Raw genomic sequence first — 25261 nt, 5'->3', positions numbered from 1 at the left:
TGCTGTTGAGTGAGAATCTCACCATGCTGCTTCTAAAAAGCATGGAGGATGATACGAGATGGTGTCAACATCAGGATGGTCCTTACCACATTTATCACCCTATTCTACTACACATCTCACCAGAGGCCATGTGGTGATTCCACCATAGTGATCAGTGGAGGAAGGGATGAATGATATTAATCAAGAGGAGGCAATCATAACAATTCACTTCTGGCTAAGCTACCGGTGTTGAGTAAATTTGATCATTGTACCAATGGATTCAATCCAAATTCCCATCACCAACAGCACCAGATCTTCACTTCCTTAGTTTACTGAACATTCTGAGGTGACAACCATGCTAAAATCAACACAAAACAAATATACTAACAAAATTTATCAATCAAACCATCCCATATTTCATACAAAAGTTGTCCCTTTTGCACATTTTCATAGCATCCATTTTACATGTTGCCTTTGTTATGATCCTACTGATGGTACTACTGGAAAAGTTAGATCCCAGAATGAGATCCGGAATGATAGATTTTGTTTTGAAATTAGTTGACATGATGCTAAGTCACTGAAACAATCATACAATACTGCAAACTTTCTTAAATAGAACAGAACTTTATTACACAAAAGATTAAAACAAATAAAGGCACATCTTGATTAGCATACCAGATACAGAATATAGTTGGAAACACAGCAAAGCAATGGTTGTTTTTTTCCTAACAGTATTAGAGAGATTCAAAACCAGAGAAATTATTGCTCCCTATAAATGTTTTAGTTGTACTTGACTGATTCTTTCCATTTGGTTTCCTCTGAACTGATTTGATGTCTTACATGAATACTCACAAAACTGAGAGCTGAAAACTTCCTCAGCTTCTAACAAACTGCAGATATCTAACCAAGCATTCCTGGCCTGGGAACTAAACAAACTAAAAACTTTTCTACTGAGTTAGCGTATTCCTTTAACTGCAGGAGGTGGTTCCCATTGCAGAAAGGGGTAGTGTGTTGGCACAGGCTTGGTGGGCCAAAGGGCCTGTTTTTGTGTTGTACTGTTCTTTAACTTCCTTCTTGCACTGTTCAGAAGTTCGCAGACTGCTCCCTTCTCTGGTAATGTTAACTACCTGTCTCAGTTCCTCACTTCACTTGCTCTTCTAGATGATGCTGACTAATGCCTTCCATTGCTGGCTCTTACTTCAGTACAGGGAAAGAAACTGTTTTTCAACCAACCTAACTGCAATAAAGTTTTTTTTTGAAGCTACCGTATAACAAGTCAATTCAGCCATGTGGAGTGGTATGCGTGACATCACAGATCTTCAATTTGCTCTCTTTAACTCTTGATTAACTTCATGATTTGGTTCCTGCTTTTCGCATACAGAGTCTCTCAACAGTTCATTTTGTAATGTGAGCAAGGATCACAAAATTTGTTCAGTCCACACTGGAAGCAACAAGCGCAAAATTATACTGCAGCATAAATCGGTACATTCACATTCAGGTCTAATCAGCTTTTTGCAGGCTTTGTTCTGTGAAAAAAAAATCAGCAAACCAATGTGGGGACTCAAATGTATTCAACCTGAAAACTGAACAAAGTACTTTTGATTGCTCTTCCATTGTTTGTGGAAATAAATTTATGATTTTAATGATGTATATGTAAAATCAACAAACATCAATACTAAGTGCTTAGACATAGGAGCTTTGAGGGTTAAGTATTGCTGATGATGGATAAAAAAAATATTGTGGGGATGACAGATGGTTCAGAAGTGTTACATATATTTCGAGAGAGGCGGATGAATGGTGGAAACATGTTGGGAAGTGCCTAATGGCCCAAAGGAGGTTCTGCAGTTTGGGTTTGATGTTAAGCTGCTCTCTAAGTCAAAAGGGTGAAAGACTGAAACAACGATTTTTTATTCTTGGCATCTCCTTGGCTCACTGATCCTTAAATTACCTCAAAAATAATTGTAAACCATGAGACACCCCTCCACCATTGACAGACTTTTGGCTTCCTTTCCACCAGTCCCACATTCCAAAGCCATCACCCAAGTAATTCTTCAGTTTCACAAATAATATTACTTCACCTATATTGTTCTTACAAAATCATCAACAGGAACAGCACAGCAAGTTAGCCATTTTCATTATAAAATTGATTTCTCTAGTTTGTATTCCTGTCATATTTTCCTGGCACATCTCAATAATTATGTTCAATATTATCACACTTTGAAGAAAATAATTGTTATGGACCAACCCCTCCTCAAAATATTCAGAAGTTAGGGTCTTGGCCCTAACATTTCTTATTTTATAGGTAAATGTAAAGTGTTGTGTTACAGATGCAATTTGCTTGGTCATATTACACAAAGAAGTTGAGCAAAACATAATTTATTCATACACTATTGTTAAAATACAAGAAAAAATTAAAAATGGCTTAGATGCAACAATCAAAATGTTTAACAAAACAATAGATACAGTAACTATTACTAATTAACTGTTCCAATATAGTAACATTCCATAAACACACCCTTGGCAAATGTAAAATCAATAAAATAGATTGTTCCACATGCAAATTCTAGTAGCCAAAGAAAAAAAGCATTTAAAAAAAAAACTGAGTATGGCAAGGAAAAACGTTGGACCCCTCAGTCCAATTCATCCATGCTGACCATATAGCCTATATAAATCTAGTCCCATTTGCCAGCATTTGCCCCATATCCCTCTTCATATTCCCATCAAGATACCTTTTAAATGTTGTAACTGTACCAGCCTCCACCACTTCTTTTGGTTGCTCATTACATACACACATTACCCTTCATGCAAAACGGTTGCCCCTTAGGTCCCTTTTACATCTTTCTCCCTCAGTTTAAATCTATGCCCTCTATTTTTGGACTCCCTACCCTGGGGAAAAGATTGACTATTTACCCTACCCATGCCCCACCATGAAGGCCACCCCTCAGCCTCCAACTTTCCAAGGAAAACAGCCCCAGCCTGTTCAGCCTCTTCCTACAGCTCAAATTTTCCAACCCTGGCAACATCCTTTTAAGTCTTTTCTGAACCCTTTCAAGTTTCACAACATCTTTCTCATAGCAGGGAGACCAGAATTAAACACAGCATTCCGGGAGTGGCCTTACCAACATCGTGTACAGCCGCAATGTGACCTCCCAACTCCTATGCTCAATGCACTGACCAATACAGACAAGCCTATCAAACATCATCTTCATTACCTTGTCTACCTGCAACTGCACTTTCAAGGAAATATGAAGCTGCACTCCAAGGCATCTTTGTTCAACAACACTCACCAGGTCCCGATTATTGAGTGTGTATCACACAATAAGAAAGAAAGAGAAAAATATATTCTTCAGGAACACAACTTACTGTAGCAAGAATGTCTTTTGACTGAGCTCCATACGTGCCCTTGCATCTGGAACAGCAATGAGATTTTATAGCCTTGAAGCAACACACACATCACATATTCGAATGTCCCTGATATTATAATCTAGGATAATAATAGTGGTTCTACCAATACATATTAAAAAATAAATCTTCTGAATTAACTAATTTGTTTTACAAAAACAAAAACGAGCCTTCTAAAACATCACTTGGCCACATCTATAAGTTATATTAAACTACAGTGATATGATCACAACCTATCACAAGAATTCAAGAAATTATTTTCTAAGTTCCACTGGCTGCCTAACAAATGCAGAATATAAGAAGGTGGTTGTTCTTATAAAGGAATCAGGAGCAGAGGGAAGCCTTTCAGCTCACTGCATTTGCTTTACCAATAAATTAACTCATAATCTTCAGTGCCTTTTCCCCCACCCCCTCAATTCATTATGTGATTAAAAATGTCTACTTCATGCTTGAATATACTTAATGACCCTGTCTCAACAGCCTTCTTCTGCAAAGAATTCCATGGATTCACCACCCTCAGAAGATAAATCATCATCTGTTTTAAATGTGCTATCCCTTAGTTAAAGATTATGCCCTCTGCTACCAGGCTCTCACATAAGGCAAAACAACCTTCGTGTCCACCCTGACAATTCTCCCAAGAATCATACACCTTTCAATAAATATTGCCTCTCTTTTTTCAATATTCCAATTAGTACAGGCTCAATCAACTCAACCTCTCTGCATATTACAGGCCCTCCACTCCTGGTATCAGCCCAGTGAGCTTTCTATCAACTGCTCCAATGCCAGTATATCTTTCTTTAGATAAAGGGGCCTAGAACAGTCCACAGTATTCCAGATGTCCTCTGATTTGTGCCTTTTATAATTTTAGCAAAACCTCCCAACTTCATTCCCATTGAAATAAAGGCCGGTATTTATCTTGCCTATTACCCACTAAACCTGGCTAATTTTCTTTGTGATCCATGCATGAAGACACCTAAATCCTTCTGTTCTTAGTTTTCTGCAGTCTTTCTCCATTTAAATAATATTCAGCCTCTCTATGACCCCTGCCAAAGTATATAACATTCCAATTCCCCACTTTATATTTCGTCTGCTATTTCATTTTGCTTACTTATCTAACCTGTGTCTATCTCTCTGCCGACTTGAACATCCTCACCAATTGCCTTCACACCTATTTTTGTATCATCCACAAACCTGGCTACAGTAGATTAGATTAGATTACTTATAGTGTGGAAACAGGCCCTTCGGCCCAACAAGTCCACACCGACCCGCCAAAGCGAAACCCACCCATACCCCTACCCTTACATTTGCCCCTTACCTAACACTACGGACAATTTAGCATGGCCAATTCACCTGACCTGCACATCTTTGGACTGTGGGAGGAAACCGGAGCACCCGGAGGAAACCCACGCAGACATGGGGAGAACGTGCAAACTCCACACAGTCAGTCGCCTGAGGCAGGAATTGAACCCGGGTCTCTGGCGCTGTGAGGCAGCAGTGCTAACCACTGTGCCACCGTGCCACCCACTTTCACTTTCCTCATCCAAGTCATTAATTTACATTTTAACTAAGTGCGGACCATCATTGATCTTCTTGGGAATCTGCTAGTTTCAGCTAGCCAGACTAATAATGTCCCTTACCCCAACACTCTGTCTTCTACTCGTCAACCAATCATGTATCCATGCTATTTTACGACTGGCACCATCATGGGCTCTTCTCTAAAGGAGTTGAATGTTTAACATCTTATCAAGCACATTCTGAAAATCCAAATCCAGGACCACTTAGACCCTCCAATCCATGACAATAGATTTCAGATGCAAATTCCACCACCTGATTTCTTGGTCCATTCCTCCATTTAGATACACCACTGATAAAATGTGAGAATGACCAAGCAAAGAATATTCCTACACTGGACCACTGCAGCAGCACTAGTAGTAACAACAGAAATGAGTCCATAAAACCTCATCTAATAGTTCCAAAGAGTTGTATCAGACTCAAAACTTTAACTTTATCTCCATCTTCACAGATGAAGTCATACAGCATGGAAGCTGACACCGTGTTCCAACCAGTCCATGCCAACCATAATCCCAAACTAAACTAGTCTCTCCTGCCTGCACTTGACACATATCAGTCTAAACTCTTCTTATTCCTGTGCATTTAAGTGTCTCTTTAATATTGTAATTGTATCTGCTTCACCATTTCCTCTGGCAGTTTCATTCCACATATGAACCACTGTGTAAAAAAGTTGCCCCTCATGCCCTTTTTAAATCTTTCGCCTCTCGTCTTAAAAGTTTGCCTGCAATCTGGAAATACCCCACCTAAGGAAAAAAGACACCTGCCATTCACCTTACCCAAACCCCTCTTGATTTTAATAAAGTCACCTCACAACCTCTTGCTCTCCAGTGAAAGACGTCCCAGCCTGTTTTTACAACTCAAACCTTCCATTCCCAGCAACATCCTTGTAAGTCTTTTCTGAACCCTCTGTAGTTTAACAATAACCTTCCTACAATAACCTTCCTACAGGACACAATATTCCAGAAGAGGCCTCACTGTTGCAAACCTTGCTGAGTTCCCTCTGCACTTTGTCACCATTTTCCTTATTGAGAATTGACACAGTATACAGATTCAGTTGGCAGTTAGGAAAACAGATGCAACATTAGCATTCATTTTGAAAGGGCTAGAATACAAGAGCTGGGTTATAGTGCTGAGGTTGCATAAGGCTTTGGTCAGACTGTATTTGGAACATTCTGAGCAGTTTTGGGCTCTGCATCTAAGGATGAATGTGGCCGACCTTGGAGGGTGTCCACAGGAGATTTACAAGAATGATCCCAGGGATGAAGGGATCGTTACAGGAGGAGAGGTTGAGTATTGTCCTTTTTTTGTACTCTGAATCTGTACTTTAAGTTTAGAAGGATGAGAAGGTATCCGATTGAAACTTAGAGAATACCAAGAGGCCTGAATGGAGTGAATGTGGAGAAGATGCTTCCACTAGTAGGAAAGATTAGAACCGGAGGGCATAGTCTCTGAGTGAAGAGATGACTTTTTAAGAACTGAGAAGAGAAGGAGTTTCTTCAGCCAGAGAGTGGTGAACCTGTGGAACTCTTTGCCACAGTAGGCTGATGAGGCAAAGTCATTAAGTGCCTTTAAGATAGTGATAGATTAGATAGGTTAATCAAGGGTTACATGGAGAACTCAGGAGAATGGGTTGTAAACATATCAACCACAATTGAATGGCAGAGCTGACTCAATGCATTGAATAGCCTAATTCCGCTCCTATAACTCATGGTAATATGGTCTAACATAGAGGAAATCCATAGCTACCATTGCATCAACAACTAAATACCATTAGTAACATATCAACGTCCATCATTTCTCAGCAGCTATTTTGGGGGCAGAAATCCACAAAGGCTAAAGTATTGCAAAATGAACTATCAAATATACTTACACATTACTTTGAAAGATCCAGTTGCGATACAGTGCCGATTTCAATAAAAATCAAGTTATAACCAGTAGGCTTCAAGTTACAGAGAGAATCCTGCAGACAAGTCTGGACTTGTTGTGTACGTGGTGTTGTTAGATGATAAAATTCAGAAAAGGCCGGTGAAATAGAAACAGGAAACTATTCATACTACCATACGTAACGCAGACCTCATTGTCAAATCATCACTGGGAAATAGTCTAAAAAAAGGTCAAGAGAATGCAACTACTGATCACGCTTAACATTTTTACTGAAGCGAGAAATAAATTTAAAAGCCTGCACAAATTGCCACTAGTCCTCTGCTGACTCTCTAACATTAATCAACAACAAATGTCAGAAATGATTGCAGTTGACAACAACTTACGTCAATAAGAGCTGAAAATATGTAGAACAGTCCAGCGCTTCACCCCCGACCAGTACAGACATCAAAAAAGTAGTTTAATTAATTATTCACTAATTCTTATCCAATAAAAAGAAGTTGTAAAAAAGTACAATTAGGAGAACACATGGTGTGTTAGCAACCTAAGGAATTCCTACTTGGCAGTAATTGGGATTGCTCAAAACAAATAAAATGAAACATACTGAGTATACAACAAAAAGTAAGTTAGTCCCTCATCTTTTCTCATAAACTTGGTGACAAGGAATGAAAATCTGCTTTCCTGTCCACATTGTGGTACAATTGGGACAAATCAATCGCTATTATCACACCCACAATGACGTGGCAAAAACAAACAAAATGTGCTGTCTGCACGGTTAGATGTGGTTGAAGCATTGTACCGGATTAAAAAGTCACACCGTGAGTTGCAAACTTCTGGAATTTATTGGTCAATTTATGCTGCTTCACTGTTTGCTTTCAACAAACAGCATCTTGCCCTTAGTCTCCCTGTTTTTTTTAAGCATTGAGTTTATTTTAAATTAATTGCCAAACAAAAATCCCACAGTAGTTAGGTTTGGTGATTAACAGCAGAAGAACACTTTTAGAATCAGGCTGATGGTTAATTCAAGACCAATCAACCTCTCTGGTCTAGAAATTAAATATTTCTTCAAATGCTAAATCGTACTTCGAGATTTTATTAATGTCAGTTTTGTTAGATGCTTTTCTTACTTTTCCCTGGTGCCTTTTGAGTTTCCTTTTTCTCCAAACTAATTCTGTTTCCCTCTTTTTGTATACAATTAGAATTCTCTTTCTTCTCAGCCGATCTCTTTATTTTGTTTTCCTCAAACTTCAAAAATGTTACTGAAATAAAAGAAAAAATACTGCGGATGCTGGAAACCCGAAATAAACGCACACAGTGCTGCAGAAGCTCAGCAGATCTCACAGCATCTGTGGAGAGGAAACAGAGTTACATTTCAGGTCCAGGATGACACTTCTCCAGAACTGAGTTTTTCCAGGATTTTCTGTGTTTGTTTAAAATGTCACTGGCTGAGGACAGATGGATACACCAACAATTTGGATGGAAAGGTGCTCCCATCATACCATTCTATTTCCAGCATTAGGTTCTTGCAGCATAGTGGTAGCATCCCTATCTTTGTGCCAGGAGGCCTGGGTTCAATTCCCCCTTGCTCTAAAAGTGTATATTAACAAGTCTGAACAGATTGATAAGAAATATCTACATTTCCAGTGATTTATGGCATAACTATTTTTAAAGTGAAAGGCAATGAATCATGTGTAGCCTAAGCATACTGTGAGAGGCTCCTTTCCAGCAACACACTGCCCTACAAATTCAAAGAAATGTTATGGTGACTTTATTAAGAATTATGAGACTTCATGGACTAAACTTAAAATAGAGATACAACTGAAAAGATTGAAAACGGATGCAGTAGAGGTGGTAACACAATGGTAATGCAGCCACAATGCCATGGCTTAATACTCCAAGCAATCTCACCAAAACAATAAAGGCAAATTCAAATAATTGATAAATCTTCAAATGAAATATTAGACTCATTAGTAATGACCATGAAACTACCAGATTGTTGTTAAAAAAAAGACTAAAACTCCTCTGTCCCTTAAGGAAAGATATCTTCCAATCTGACTCAATCTGGCCTGTATGTAACGTCAGATCTACAGCAGTGTGGTTGACTTTTAACTGCCCTCTGAAATGACCTCGTAATGGCAATTAATGGACAATAAATGATGGCATTGCTAGTAATGCTACATCCATAAATCAAAACAGGGACAAAAACAGTTAAGTTTCGTGAAAACAATCACAAATTTCTGAGATGAATGGAATAATGTGTCCTGCACAAAGCCAGAGGACATTGCTCCAGATTAGAAAGGAAACCATTATGAGCCCAAAGGATAATTACCATTAACAATGTGTAGTTCTGCCACCACTGAACACAACAGGAAATCACAACATCCTACCCAAGATTTTCTATGTTTGACCTCTGCATGCACTTCACAAACTCTCATGAAAGTTCTGACCTATGGATAGTTTGCCAAACAGCATGTTAATTATTTCAGTAAAGCATTCAGAGAGACAGTTTAAAAACAGGGATACTCTCAAGAAACAGATGAGGTCCTAAATTCAAAACGAAGTACATTGGCTACATTCAAAGGTCTGCTGGTGTGGTATGGTCCTTTTGTTACTCTGGGAATAGTGCTTAACTTGCTTCATGGTAATAAATGATAGGGCTAACATTGAAAAGCTGACATTATAATACTGATGGAAATCAGGTCCTGACAACCTATACTCCTGAGTCAAAAACAGAACTTGCTGCAGAAACACAGCAGGCCTGGTGGCATCTGTGGGGAGAAGGCAGAGTTGCGAGTCCAGTGACCCTTCACCTGATGCCAAGAACAGAACACGGACCTCCATGCCATATTTGTTTCTCTGACCAGTCAGGAGAGCCCTTGGAAGGTAATGGCAAGTCTGGTTGCCCTGAGAAATTCATCACAATAGTTCAACGGTTTCCTGAAGACTGAGTACTCTGGCCCATTCTCAGTCATACCTTCCGACGCTTGCCATACCAAGATTACCAATTTCACGTAAATGAGAAGCTGCTCAATCTGAGACAACTTGAACTAAATTAAAATCAAGTTCGCCAAAAGGCATGCTGCAAGATTTTATTACCAATAACTTTGTACCAGCTGCTGATGCAGAGTTGGACATGCAATGTAGCATGGAATTGTTCTCTGATGCATGCAACCACTTTAGCCTCATGATCAACATCAAGAAAGCTTGAAGCAATGCTCCAGAAAGGTCCTGTCGAATCCAAGTCTTCAGTCCATGGCCAAAAATAACCAGCAGTGGACAATTTCGCTTCTCTCTGCAACATGCTGTCTTAAACTGTCTGTCTACATGGACAATTAGACACATGCAAGATTACCAAAGCAAATGTAGTCTTCAATAGACTTTGAACATCAGTGTGGAAACAAAAGTGACAGAAACAGACCTATCAAACCGAAATTCTATCAAACAATAGTGGCATGGACCAGGCCAGACTCCTTCAAAATATTTCAAGAAGGTAACCCAGACCCTGACTTTTCTAGCTGTAAGGTGGATATTCCAGGAGGGATGCAGCTGGTCAAACCACTCAGTTTCAAACAAAACAGAATATATTTATAGACTACCGAATGAAACACAAGCAAAAGAAAATAGACTTTAGAACAACAATTTCCTACTGACACAATACCCCCTGCAACTTAAAGAACTGTTCCAATTTCCTGCAACATCCCATAAACATACCCCTTTGCAAAATGGTAACAAACACAGGTTCTTACAAGAGAGAGAGATTGGGGAGAGGATCAGCCAGTGATCATTGGCTGAAACATGGAACCTCATTTTTTTTCTCCAGTAGCTTCTTGGGGTCCCCTGCCAAAACTAAACCAAACTAGAAAAATCCCCGAATTGGGAGAACTGACCACTCACCTTTTTTTGTACATAAAGGCCACCTCTGATTGTTGACTTAGACTATATCTGTTAGCCATTATTAAAGTACCCAGTTCAGCCATAATCGGCCTTTACGATCTCTCGCTCAAAAAAAAAGCACCAAGGGCAAAATAACCTTGTTAAAAAGGGCAGCATCAGCACAATAGTGCCACCCACGCTGCAGTACACGGGAGACAGTTTTCTGGCATCACGCCAAGAAACTCAACTACACTCACTCAGTTTGCCTTCAGAAGCTTCTGAAGATCAGGTGATGAATGCAAAACACCAGATACTGAGATGTCCACATGAGCTGACATGCCAAGCATTCACACCATACCATGACAGTCACAACTTGAACAGTCAGGTGGCCAGAATGCCAGATACTCGCTTGCCAAAACAAATCTTCTGCAGAGGGTTGACTCAGGGATGTGCTCTCATGGCTGTCAGAGAAGGCAATAAAAGACAAATATGAATGCTTCACTTCGGTATTATTGATCCAAAACTGGGGGAATCTCAAGAGGCATTGCCGTACCTGACATAAATTTAAAAAAGGTATGGCTTTTTCAAAGCAAGTGCATGTCAGAGGCAGAGGGAAGGCACAAGGGGAGGAAATCTCAAACTTAAACCTCAGTTATCTGCCGTCTCTTGTCCTATTTGCAGAAGAGCCATCCAGGCCTTGGCACTCACTTACATACATACCCACCAGAAGCATATAGATGATGCACATGGTCGCCTTTACAATGAAGAGAACATAATACAGTGAATGAATGCTGCGGTCTTTGAAAATGACTTAGTGAATCATTTCTGAGTTTGCAGTTTCACTTCTATACAAAGTTATTGGTCAAGCACTTGATAGAATGGCAATATTACTGGAAAATACCATAAATTAAGGATTGTTCTACTCCCTGCTTCTCCAATGACACAGCTTGCTCTAAATTTGCCTCCGTGAGCAGTGTGGTAGGGTGCATGTGGCCAAAAAGAAAATTGCTATAGCATGAAATCCATACCAGCAATGTTTAAAATAGATGATCGAAGGTAAAGGGAGTTGATTGCCTTAAGGTCTGTTTTATATCTATTTAGTTTGTTCATTAGATAGAAGGAAGGCACCCTTTTTCTTTGAGGTTTTACAAGTGACATAGAAACCAGAGGCTGCTTGCTTTCTAATAAAAGGCAGAAAATTAGAACACCAGTGATCACCAACAACTACAGGATTAAAGATTGGGATTACATATAAATGACTCACAATAGGATGGCAGTATAAGACAACCTGCTCCCTCCAGGCATATATAGTTTGCCTGGCTTTCCAGTTTGAACCACTGAACCTAGCAGCCAAAGAACTGCATCATTCAATAATTAAGCAAAATTACCAAGTGAAACAACATATTCATTTCTGAATTTAAACAATGAACTACAATTCCTAAGGTTGCACCAAACATACTGAGCTCATCGGTGAACTGTGCAATGGTTCAAAAAGAAAAATTGATTGTGACAACCATTGATGTTAATTCAGGAAACTTACCAGTGCTTCAGAAGTAAAGGTACAAAATGGCAGGACCATGTGCTATTTAATTGGGGACTGGGGGTGGGGGTGGGGGAAACGGACAGGGAAGAGTTATTTGGATGATATGTTTCAGGAAGTTGTCATATCCTTTTGAATAACTACCTCAAATTTGGTCAGGGACAGGAGGGTGTGACTCCAAGTGAGGCAGGTAGAGGGTCCCAGGAGGTAGTGCTGAAGGAGCCTCAGCCCTCAAGCTGTCCAACAGATTGGAGATTCTTGCTCCTGTGCAGATAAGAGTGGGGTTATAGGGAGGATGAGTAAACTGTCTATAACACCTTGGTGAGCGGACAGAAAAGGGAAATGTAGTCATAATTATGGTTAGTATAGTCAGGGGAATAAATGGTTCCCTCTGGCCAAAAGGCTGTGTTGCCTGCTTAGTGGCCAGGTTCATCTGGGCTGCAGAGGAACTCTGAGTGGGAGGGGCAATTTCCTCTTGTCGTGGTCCACAGGTACCAATGGTATAGGTAAAAAGAGCAAAGAGGTTCTGCTAAGGAAATATGAGCAGCTAGGGGCTATATCAAAAAGCAAAACCAAGAAGGTAATTATTTCCAAATTTCTACTTGAGCCATGAACTAATTGGCACATGGTCAACAAGATTGAAAAGGAAAACATGTGACTCAAAGATTAGTGTGGGAGAAATGGGTCCAAATGTCCCATGAATTTGAACCAGCACTGGGGAAGAAGGGAGCTGTTCCCATGGGATGGGCTGCACCAGAGTCGTGGTGGGACCAGGGTCCTACTACATTGCACACCTGGGACTATGGATAGGGCTTTAAACTAAATAATGTGGGGGGGGGGGGGGGGGGGGGGGGGGTTGCATGGAACATTACAGAAAAAGTTCAAAGGGAGAAGGGCTCGGGGGGTTTTAAGTTTCCAGAATAAATAATTCGGACAGACAGAATGAATGAAAGAGGTCAGGACTCTTCAGGCATGGCATATAAGAAGGGGGAGGTGGTGTCAACTCAGTCCTAAGTGTGTTGTACTTAAATATATAAATGAGCACAGTCTACAAAATGAAGTAAATGAGCTTGCAGCAGAGTTTGAAACAGATGGGTATGATGTTGTGAGCATCACATATAGTGGGTTCAGGCTGGGAATTATCCTTCAAAGGATATCGGTCCTTACGAAAGGCGAGGCAGATGGGCAGAGGGAACAAGTTGGCTTGTTAATAAGAAATGAGGGAATACAACGGAACCTCGATTACCTGAAGTGGATAATCTGAATATTGGATTATCCGAAGGGGATCTCAAGGTCCCGATAGAAATATTACGTCAAAGAGCGGTTTCAACCCTGATCACATCATTGTTTACAGGTACACTGAAATGCTGCTGAGCACAGTCCTTGGTAGTCCAGGTACCGTCGCTAACTGACTGACCTCCTACCCTCTCTCTCCCACCACTTTCCCTGGAGTTCTACCTAGGGGTGAACCCTAAACCCCTCCCCCTCCACCCCCCTCCCCCTTCCCCACGTAATCTCTCCAGCATTGTCCTGTACAGGACAAAGGTGGAACCTGGCAAAATGTTGCAGTACAAAGTTGTGAGTGTGTGCACGTGTGCGTGTGCGCTATTTGGAGACTTACTCCACAAAGGCAGTAGCAGTCTTACTGTTGGTATCCATTCTGGCTGCCCCAGTGATGGCAGACGGGGTTTGGATGGTGGGTGGGGGTTGACGGGGGTGCAGGGTTGGGGGGCGGAGGCTCGCAGGCGGTGTGCTGCTGCCTAGTCTCCTGAATGGGGAGCAGACTTCACAGAAAGCTCTGAGACCCAGAGGAAATCAATTAACTGAATAATCAATTATCCAAATGAAATAGTGCCCACCATCTCGTTTGGATAATCAAGGTTCCTCTGTATAGGGCCATAATGCTTAAAATCTTCATGTAGATAGAGTTGAGGATTCACAAAGGAAAAAAAAAACCAATGGGAGTTATGTACAGGCCTTTTGGTAGTAGTCAGCACATGGAAAGACAATAAGTTAGGAGATAGAAAAGGCTTGTAAGAAAGGCACTATAATCATGGTGGACTTCAATATTCAGGTGGAATAGGAAAATCAGGTTGGGAGTGGATCCCAAGAAAAGGAATTTGTGGAATGTCTACAAGATGGTGTTTTGGACCAGTTTGTGGTACAGCCCACTGGGGAACAGGCATTTCTGGATTTGATTAGATTAGATTAGATTACTTACAGTGTGGAAACAGGCCCTTCGGCCCAACAAGTCCACACCGACCCGCCAAAGCGCAACCCACCCATACCCCTACATTTACCCCTTACCTAACACTACGGGCAATTCACCTGACCCGCACATCTTTGGACTGTGGGAGGAAACCGGAGCACCCGGAGGAAACCCACGCAGACACGGGGAGAACATGCAAACTCCACACAGTCAGTCACCTGAGGCGGGAATTGAACCCAGGTCTCTGGTGCTGTGAGGCAGCAGTGCTAACCACTGTGCCACCATGCCGCCCACATTTGGTGATGTGTAATGAGGCAGAATTTATTAGGGAGCTGAAGGTGAAGGAATCCCTAGGGGGCAGTGACCATAATATCATAGATTCCATCCTGCAATTTGAGAGGAGGAAGACTGAATTCAATGTAATGAGTGTAGAGAATTACAAAATCTCGAGGGGAATAGTTGGTCAGAGTTGACCGGAAGCAACGTCAGTGGACTGGCAATTGCAGGGGCTTCTGAGGGTAATTCAAGAGAAATTAATCCCAATGAACAAGAAACATCCGGGGGGAGTTGGAGATGAGGCAAACAGAGCTGACAAGGGAAGTAAAAAAAAGCATGCACTATGGTGAAAATTAGTCAAAAGACAGAGGATTGAGACACCTTTAGAAACCAGCAGAGGTCAACTAAAGAAAGTAAGTGGCATGAGGAGAAGATGAAATAGGAGGGTAAGCTAATTAGTAAAATAAAATTGCAAGAGTTTTGCAAGATATATTATAAAATTGAGATATATATTATATATGTATGAAAAAGTTAAGGTGAGAGAGAGAGAGAGAGAGAGAGAAAGATGAGAGTGGACATTGGACTGTGGCAAATGAGGCTGGAGTAATAATAATAATAATAAGGAACAAAGGAACGGCAGGGGAACTGAATAGATATTTTGCATATTCGTCATAGTGCAAAATACCAGAACTTCAAGAGAGTTAGAAGGCAGAGGTGAGTACAGTGGCTATCGGAGCTGAAAAAGGTGTTGCTGGAAAAGCGCAGCAGGTCAGGCAGCATCCAAGGAGCAGGAGAATCGACGTTTCAGGCATAAGCCCTTCTTCAGAGAGATGAGAGTGGACATTGGACTGTGGAGAACGAGGCTGGAGTAGTAATAATAATAATAATAAACAAAGGAATGGCAGGGGAACTGAATAGATATTTTGCATATTCGTCATAGTGCAAAATACCAGAACTTACTAGTGAAAACCTGAAGAAGGGCTTATGCCCAAAACGTCGATTCTCCTGCTCCTTGGATGCTGCCTGACCTGCTGCGCTTTTCCAGCAACACATTTTTCAGCTCTGATCTCCAGGATCTGCAGTCCTCACTTTCTCCACAGTGGGTATCACTAAGGGGAAGGTTCTGGGGAAGCTGAAAAATCTGAGGCGGATACATCACCCAAACTGGGTGGACAACACACTGGAGTTCTGAAGGAGACAGCTGAGGAGATTGTAGAGGCATTGGTGGTGATCTTACAGGAATCGCTGGATTCAGGGAGGGTCCCAGATGACTGGGAAATTGCTAATGTAACATTTCTGTTTAAGAAGGGAGTGAGGCAAAAGACAGGAAACTATAGACTGGTTAGCCTGACCTCAGTCACTGATAAGATTTGAGTACATTATTAAGGATGAGATTGCAGAGTACTTGGAAGTGCAGAGTAAAAATAGCGTGGAGTCAAAACAGCTTCAACTACAGGAGCTCTTGTTTAAAAACCTGTTAGAATTCTTTGAGAATGTAACAAGCAAATTAGATGAAGAAGAGCTGGTGAATGCGATCGATTTGGATTTGTAGAAGTTCTTTGACAAGGTGCTGCTCAGGAGGCAGTTAAATTAGGTAATAGTGTTGGGCAAGGCACAGGGATAGATAGAGGACTGGCTGACTGACAGAAGGTAGAGGTGGGGATAAAATGGATTTTTACAGGATAGTAACTGGTGACTAAGGAAGTTCCTCAGGGGTTAGTGTTGGGACCACAACTATTCACGTCATACATTAATGATCTGGACGAAGGAATGGAGAGCATTGTTGTCAAGTTTGTAGTTAATACAAAGATAGATGGAGGGACAGGTAGTGTTGACGAGCTGGGAGGCTGCAGAAGAGGACTTGAACAGGCTCAGAGAGTAGGCAAAGAATTGGCAATTGGAATACAAGGTGGGGAAGTGTGGGGTTATGCACTTCACAGACACTCACAACACCACCACCACCCCCAACCCCAACACACACACATATACAAGTTCATGCACAAACTTATGTATTTGCAGAATTACATTTTATCTTGCTCAAAAACTGCATGAAGCCATGCAAGATTTTGTAAATCCATTTTTTACATTAGAATTGGTCTGACCATTGTGGCACAGACAGTCTCACACAGGGCACTTCACACCTTCAATGCATTATCTGGGCCGACATGACACCAATTGTTAAAGTTCACTTGAGAATGTAACTCTTAAAGTTCTGGGATTTACATACAAAAGAACTGAAACCAACATGGTCATTCTCGAAGATGAGAAACTTATCAAACAATCCAGTTCTTTTTCAATATATAATTTCAGTTACATCACACTGTAAACTTTTGCTATAAATTCTGTCTCACAATCTTATACTCCACAACCACCTGATGAAGGAGCAGCACTCCGAAAGCTAGTGCTTCCAAATAAACCTGTTGGACTATCACCTGGTGTTGTGTGATTTTTAACCTGGGGACGAAGGGCTCAATGGAGTTCAGAAGAACAATGGAGGATCTTCTTGAAATGGAGATGCATATATAGAGTGGCTGTGAAGAAGATGCCTCCACTAGCAGGAGCAATTAGGACCAAAAGGGTACAGCATCAGATTAAAGGGTTGACACTTTAAATCTGAGATGAGGAAAACTTTCAGCTAGACAGTGGTAAATCTGTGGAACTCTTTACCACAGAAGACTGTGGTGGCCAAGTCACTGAGTTTATTTAAGACAGAAAGAGATGGGTTCTTGTTTGGTAATGGGATCAAAGGTTACAGGGAAAAGGCAGGAGAATGGGATTGGGAAACATGTCAGCCATGATCAAACAATGGAGCAAACTCAGTGGGCTATCTGGCCTATTTCTGCAGCTTCTACGCAGTCCAGCACACTTCAGAAATCTAATATAACAAAGGCAGATATAAAAGATTTTAATTTCCATAGGTGAGTGCCAGAGTCTAATTTTGTCTAATTTTGAGAGATTGGGACCCTCCAACCACATGGCAATAATGTGGATTTCACCAATTTCCTCATTTCCCCTCCCCCGACCTTATCCCAATTCCAACCTTCCAACTTGACACCGCCCCCATGACCTGTCCATCTTCTTTCCCACCTATCCGCTCCACCCTCCTCTCCAATCTATCACCCCTGCCCCCATTTCTGTCTACTTATTGCACTCTCAGCTACCTTTCCCCCAAGCCCCACACTCCCTCTCATTTATCTCTCCATCCCCTTGGCTCACAAGCCTCATTACTGATGATAGGCTCTTGTCAGAAATGTCGATTCTCCTGCTCCTCAGATGCTGCCTGACCTGCTGTGCTTTTCCAGTACCCCACTCTCGACTCTGATCTCCAGCATTTGCAGTCCTCACTTTCTCTTGAGAGAAATTTCCATCAGCCACAGGTTCTCTATCAAATGGCAAACGTAAATAGCATTTTGTGTCCATACTTAAGTATCACCTTTAGTTTTGTGTACTTAAATATCTGCCAAAGACTAGTTTGATTTGGTCTTGAAGGTCATCACTTGATGGTTTGAGTGGAATTCAGATATTTCAGTTAGCCATGCAATACCCCCAAGTGTGGGTTAATTTATTTTATGGTTAATAATGCAGCAGTCAGAAACAGGTCATTAATTACACAAAGTAGCCTACAATGCTCTCAATGGTAAATGATTTACTCCATATACCGGCATTAAGTCTGTCAGCTTACAGGGAAAACATTCATGTATCAAGGAATTATGAGCATGATAAACCCTAGTTCGAGGGATATAACTATTGAAATGATTTCAAAGCCTCCACAGCACTCTATTCCCACCCTTAGGCGGGTTGTAAGGAGATGTCAGAGCTGAGATATTTAGGAGGGAAACCAATCAGGAAATTTATTTCTGCACCCCACTCACATATTCGACAAAATTCTTCATTCTTTCAGTTTGTATTCAAAGTATCAATTTTTAAGTACATGATTTGTTAAATAGTTCATTAATTAATTTCATATAGTTGCTTATTTTACACAAGAAACTTACTAGGTGCTAATTCCAAATGATATTGGATTGAAGTCGTGTGGCTGCCCACTCAAGTGCAGCTGAAACACTTGAGGCAGCAGGGAGGAAACATGCCATTAAAATTGGCAGAGATACAAGTAAAAAGGTAAATTAGATTCTACAATTATCCTTTAAATTACTGGAGAAGTGCTTTCAATGTGGAGAACACTCTTTATTTAATTCATTTCTATCTGGTTGGAGAATTTATTTTACTAGTATGTATTAAGCTATTTATTGAAGAGCGCTGAATCAGCAAATTTAAAAGACATACTTAAGGTGGAACTTGTATCACTGAGAGTTTCCCAGCATATGCCTATCCAGGATCTGTGATGCTGTGACAATGTTAAAGTAAGCACCCCGCATTCTCGAAAAGGAGAGAAGAATGTATGGGTCCCTGAGTTGTCATGTGTGACTCCTTGCTATCATTAGTCCCCAACTTCATTAGTTGCATTAGATAGGCTTCAGTCTTATTTTTTAATTATTTTACATGATGCAGACATCACTGGCTAGGCCAGCATTGTCGCATATCTCGTACTGTTCGAGAAAATGGCAGAACTGCCTTCTTCTACTGCTGTACTCAATGGTGGTCACAGATTAACCCTCAAGCTGTTAAGAAGAGAGTTCCAGGGTTTTAACCCAATGACATTAAAGAAATGATGATCTGGTTCCAAGTTAGGATGATGTGTGGCTTACGGGGGGGGGGGGGGGGGGGGGGGATCATATGAAGGGTGGTGTTTCCAACGTATTTGCTGCTCATGTCCTGCTCGATCATGGAGGTTGGGTTTGAAAGATGATGTCAAATAAGCTCTGGTCAGTTCCTGCAATGCATCTTAAAAGTTGGCACTCAACTTTGCCATGGTGGAGGGAGGGAATATTTAAAATGATGGATGGCGAGCCAATCAAACAATCAGGTCATTTCTTCTTGGATGGCATCAAATTTCTTGAGTGTTGTGGGAGTTGCAATCATCCAGGCAAATGGTGAACATTCCAACACATTCCTGACCTGTATCTTATAGATGGTGGACGTTGGGGAGTTACTGACTGCACAACTCCTAGCCTCTGACCTGCTTATGTTGTCACAATGTTTATAAGGCTGGTCCAGTTCAGTTTCTGATCAATAGAAACCCCAGAATATGTATAATGGACAATTCAGTATTGGTAATGCCATGGAATTTCAAGGGGAGATGGTTAGATTATGTCTTGTTGGAATTGATCATTGCCAGGCATTGCAGTATGAACGTAACTTCCTACTTACCAGTCCAAGCCTGAGTATTGTCCAGGTCTTGCTGCAAATGGAAATGGACTGCCTCCAAATTGGGGAAGTTGCAAATGGTAGTCAATATTATCAAAAAACATCTTCACTTCTGACCTCACAATGGAGGGAGGATCATTAAGGAAGCGATTGATATAGTGTTTCGGTCTTGGACACTAGACGGGGGTATTTCTCTAACAATGTCCTTGTGTAAAATTCCAATAACCACAGCCATCTTTGTTTATGCTCGGCACAACACCAACCAGTGGAGGGCTTCTCCAAGCCTCCCAAGGACTTTGCTTTGTTATGCCTCCTTGATGCCATACACAGTCGCTCTCAGTTCACGTCTTGAACATTCAGCTCTTTTGTCCATAACTTTACCAGGCAATCCAACAACAACCTTTCACCAACTTAACATTTCTCAACTCCTGAACCAAAATAGTTTGCATTAAAGATAGTGAATCACTTTTATGTTGCAATCCTTTTTTACAACAAAACAAAAGAATTGTATATAAATAAATAGGAGTTTATTCTCTTCCTCAACAAGTTTTCAGGACTTAGAGAAAATTAGTACAGTTCTAGCTAAAGTTCAGGTTGAGCTATTGGAGATTGAAAAAACAAAGTTGAGGTGAATGTTTTCACAGCTGTTGTTATGCAGAGCCAAACATTGAATTTTATGATAATGTACACATGTTTAATATGAAGCCTTGGCACTATCTTGTGGTTTTCATAAAAATCAAAAATGAATAGACATCATTTACATTCAATTTCCTGTTTAAATCAATAGGAATTCCAGCATTAGAGTTCTATTTCCCCCAAATGATTCCCCAGGCAAATTATTTTCAAAGATGTTACTTACTACTTGATTTATTCTCTTTAGTTGCAGCAAGAAAATGTAATTCTCACTTATTTCCCTTTATTACAGCTAACTGTACCTGCGTCACCACCAACAAATTATATACATGAAGCAATGTATCTACTAAAAGCCTCCATCAAAACTACTCATTGCAAAACCAAAGTTGCAAAAAATAAAGAACTTGCTACATAGCAAGATTTTACTTTGCAAGCCCAAGCATGAAAAGAACAACATTCTCTTCAAATTCCTCAAAATGCATAGGATTCTTTCAAAAATATTTGAATCATTAGCATTATAAAAGCGATATTAAGCAACCGCTGCTCATCCGTTTCATTGCTAATAGTTGAATTATGTTCAAGGTGGTTTGATGAACGATGCTTTCTGCAAGCCCGAAAATAGTTTCCTTACCTCAGCAACCAAGAGCAGTCAGAGCTGTTTGCATCCCCTGCAGAATATTAAAAATAATGAACTCAGGTTTACAGATTGAACCTTTCTTTGAGACCAGATACTGGAAGAGAATTAGTGAATCAACTGTGAAGTGGAAAAAGCTGAAAAGAGTAGCTCAAGCTTTCAGCGCCGACTACAACTGGGCTGAACCCTGTGGCAGAAACGAACAGGTCTGCACAAGTTGAAACAAATCTCTGTAAATACAATTAGCCATCACTGCTGACTCCATCCAAGTTCCAGCATGACCAAACATTGCTTATGCTCAGAGAGTCCCAGCTGGAATCTGCTAAGGCTGAAGCAAATTACCTGGCAAACGGTATTGAAAGGTCATTGTACAATTAAGTCTTTAGCTGCGTATTCAGCCAAAAGCAAATTCCCGATCCAAAGTCAACAAAACAGTGACATTCTGATCTCTGTAACCATGCTGATCAGATGGCAAACAATTTTCCAGAAGAGTTCATTACAGAGAAACCAGATGGATTATTCTGGATAAGGTACCAACATCTCAGCAGCACAGCGCCTTACTGATATGGGTAGTAACCAAGTGTACAATGGTGTATGGTTGATTTATTGCTGTGATTGTGCAAAATGTATTCCTTCTTGTTAAACATCCTCTTAATAAAAATATTCTACAATCTTTGGGAAAGTAAAAATGAAGTCATCATTGTCCCATAGGAACTTTGCGTTCTTTGTCATGAGAGAGCAATAACTGGTAGTAGTTTAATCGGAGGGTCACCACATCCCAGGCAAGGGGTAGGGGTTGAGAAGATGAGTCCTTCATGGTAACCTCAACTAGTTCAGGAACTGAATCCATGCTGTTGGCATCATAAACGTTGGCCAACTGAGCTATACGACCCCCTCTCAGAAAGATACTAGAAATGCCAAGTACTTAATCCAGGATCAGCTTGACAAACAAACAACCTTGTAAAATCACATTTAAGATCCATTCTAGAACAATATATTGATTCATTGTAATTAGGAAGTGCATTTATTACAGGTGGTGCAAGGGAATAAGAGTCTCCTGAAGTCTGCTTGCTTCATGCCAAATGGTATAAACGAAAGCAATATCTTTTCAGATTGTACGTTGCCCCTTTTATTCCTATTGAGCATTTATAAACTCAGAACAGGAAAAGACCAACCAGCCAAATCAAGCCTGCTCAATTCTTTCTAACGGTGCAACCCAGACATACCATTGATCACCTATTTCCCCTCCTGTTAGCCCCAGAGTCTCAAGGGAGCAATTTTCTCATCTCCATCTCAGCAAGAAACATTGTGGTCGGTGTACCCAAAGAGAAAAATGCTGGAAAATCTCAGCAGATCTGGCAGCATCTATAAGGAGAGAAAAGAGCTGACGTTTTGAGTCTGACTGACTCTTTGTCAAAGCTCGTCGGTATTTCTGTCAGGACTTGCTCACTGTGATCTGCCACTTGTTTCAGAAAGACATGCAGCTTCAAAAGTAGTCGGAGATAGTTTTGCCACTGCCGAATGACCATTGTGGCTTTGCAGGATGGAGCAGGCAATGTTTCCAAACTCTCTTAGTTCAACATAGACTGCTGAATAAGAGAATATGCAAAACAAGGGAAAAAGATTGCATCACAATGGCTTCCCCAAGATGCAGGGTAATACTGATTACACACGTTACTTTGTGGATATGGGAGCAATTGCAGACTGCTCGATTCCCTTAATGTCCAACTGGTATGAGACCATGGACAGCACATCATGCAGATCAATGTCTAGCATTCTAGCAGGGATCATAATGCCTTCACTCTGTACCAGTCCATATTACTAACAGATCTTCAGCCATGAGAAATCAGAGATGTGACCAGAGCTAATCATCGATCACGTGGCTCATGATTCATTCAGTGTACGACTCACATATAAAAGGCCATCAAGCAGACCCAGAGGTGCCTGCCAACACTTCCACCACCTGGACCACTCTTGAGGAGCTTTCCTGAACTGTTCAGAGTGCAGCGCACTATTTGTTGTGCAGCATACAGCAGAACACAATGTCACTATGAGGAGGACTCAGCCTTTGTCAGCTTCTCCCTGTGTACCTGATGGCAAGAAGAGAGAGAAGCAGAAGCAGAAGCAAGAGAGGGAAGACGTGGAGGAAATGCAGGACAAGGAGTAAACAATCAACTTTGTGATCAGGATATCACAGAAGTTCAGAACAAGTGTCACAGAAAGGGACTGGCAAAATATACTATTGACAGGGCCAAGGAAAACAGTAACATCAAGCAAGTTATTGAGTGGACACAATGACCTGGAGTGACCATCGTCATTGCTCCTGGAAATCTAACCACAGACTACCAACAAACTGAAATAAGGATGAAACTGATGCAAACCCCACTCAACACTGACAGCCTTGCCAATATATGTAAACATTGTTGATGCTGGACATGAAGGGACAGTTAATAATATCCTAAAATGTTTTAGTAACAAGGTCACAAGACAAAATTTGTCTGATGCTAAGCAGTGGATAAGAGAGCAGATGGACTGAAACAGAAAAGGTGAGAAAACTGCCTTCAGTTAGTACCCATGAGCACTTGTAGCAAAGGATATTTCCTGAAGTATTGCCTGTAGCCAATAATATTGCACATCAGGTTTTTATACACTGACAAAATGGCTGCATACATAATCTGGGATTTTACAATTGTCTAATTTTCAGGCAATCATAGTTAGTTACCAGTTAGTACAAAACTAGAAAAAAATGTTACTTTTTTAATTAAAAAAGTCAAGTTTTCATTCACTCATGCTCAGTCACAGCCAAAAATATGATCCACATCCCTCTGTAACTGACAGTCATTCACTTTGTCCTTTTCATCTGGAGCCTTTCTACGCTGCAAACTTTCTCTGACAGTAGACTTCCCTCTAGAAGGGAGGCAGTCAGGTTGATGAAGCTAGTGTAACAGTTTTCCTTTTCTGTCATTGTGAAAACCAGGCCTCAGCTCTGTACATGTAGTATACTAGGAACTCACCATGCACATCATCTTATTTCCTATTTATCTGGGTACAATACACTGAAGCACCAATGAATTGTGCCAACCTAGAAAATGCAATTTATCCTTTAACAATATTTAGCAATTTCAGAAGCTAACTTTGGCATAAAAACTTCAGATTTTATTGTTATGTGTTTGTCTCAAACTCTGATTAAGACAAAAAGATTTTCCAAACAGTGCTATTCATGGGGAGGACGTCGATTGACAAAGGAGAGAAATGAACTAGGATCACTAACAGTGGAACACCAAAATGTCCACAAGCAGTATTGGAAGCAGGAAGGGGTTCTTGTTTATTGCAGTTGGTAATGAGAGGTGGTGTGTGTGACCTTCACACTCCACTACACATTACACATTTCTGTGCAGTTTGGAAATGACTGACAATAACTGCAGTAGCAAATTAAATTCCAAAACTGGCTTCATGTTTTCTTATAAATAAACTGAGCAACTGCCATTGCAAAATATAAATGAGTGAGCTTGGATTGCTTCAGTCAGAGATAAGAGTATGTGAAACATTAATTGCACAATTTAGCATCAAAACCAGTCGCTTTTTAATCAGTGGTTTAAAATGTACCCAAACATCCCTTTAATTGAATCCATAACCAGCTCATTTGATTATCAAAAATAGTTAGTACAGTTCAGTACAAAAAATAATTTAAACAAAGAGTATCACAGTTATAGAAGAAAAGAGAAAATGTAACTTAAAGAAACATACACCATTTAGGTTTCAAATTAGTTCCCAGATTTCAGCCATGTAAAAACTACCTGAAAAGGGTTCAGAAAAATATCTCACTTATTTATTTTTTTCTTTAGCATAACCAAATGGACTACATCCAAATCCGGTTACTGTCATTTTCAACATGAGATACAGGTTTCACCACCTCAGTAATTAGATTACTTACAGTGTGGAAACAGGCCCATCAGCCCAACAAGTCCACACCAAGCCGAAGCGCAACCCACCCAGA

General features: G+C 40.7%; 1 protein-coding gene across 3 annotated transcripts in view; it reads right to left on the bottom strand.

The window, feature by feature from the left end:
• The window catches only part of rbl2 (retinoblastoma-like 2 (p130)), a 144139-nt gene that overhangs the window by 83383 nt on the left and 35495 nt on the right, over nucleotides 1-25261 (bottom strand). The window contains exon 1 of one of the 3 annotated variants that reach the window (XM_060838135.1): nucleotides 21262-21301. The exons of 1 other annotated variant lie outside the window; for it this stretch is intronic. The gene's annotated coding sequence lies outside the window, so the exon portion shown is untranslated. Of the gene's footprint in view, nucleotides 1-7220; nucleotides 7292-21261; nucleotides 21302-25261 lie in introns of those variants that run through there. One more of the 3 variants, XM_060838136.1, reaches the window with a different exon arrangement.

The sequence above is a fragment of the Hemiscyllium ocellatum genome, chromosome 17 (genome assembly GCF_020745735.1).
Source record: "Hemiscyllium ocellatum isolate sHemOce1 chromosome 17, sHemOce1.pat.X.cur, whole genome shotgun sequence".
NCBI classification, from domain to species: domain Eukaryota; kingdom Metazoa; phylum Chordata; class Chondrichthyes; order Orectolobiformes; family Hemiscylliidae; genus Hemiscyllium; species Hemiscyllium ocellatum.
The sequence above is the reverse complement of the archived record's forward strand: the minus strand, read 5'-3'. Positions and strand labels throughout refer to the sequence as shown.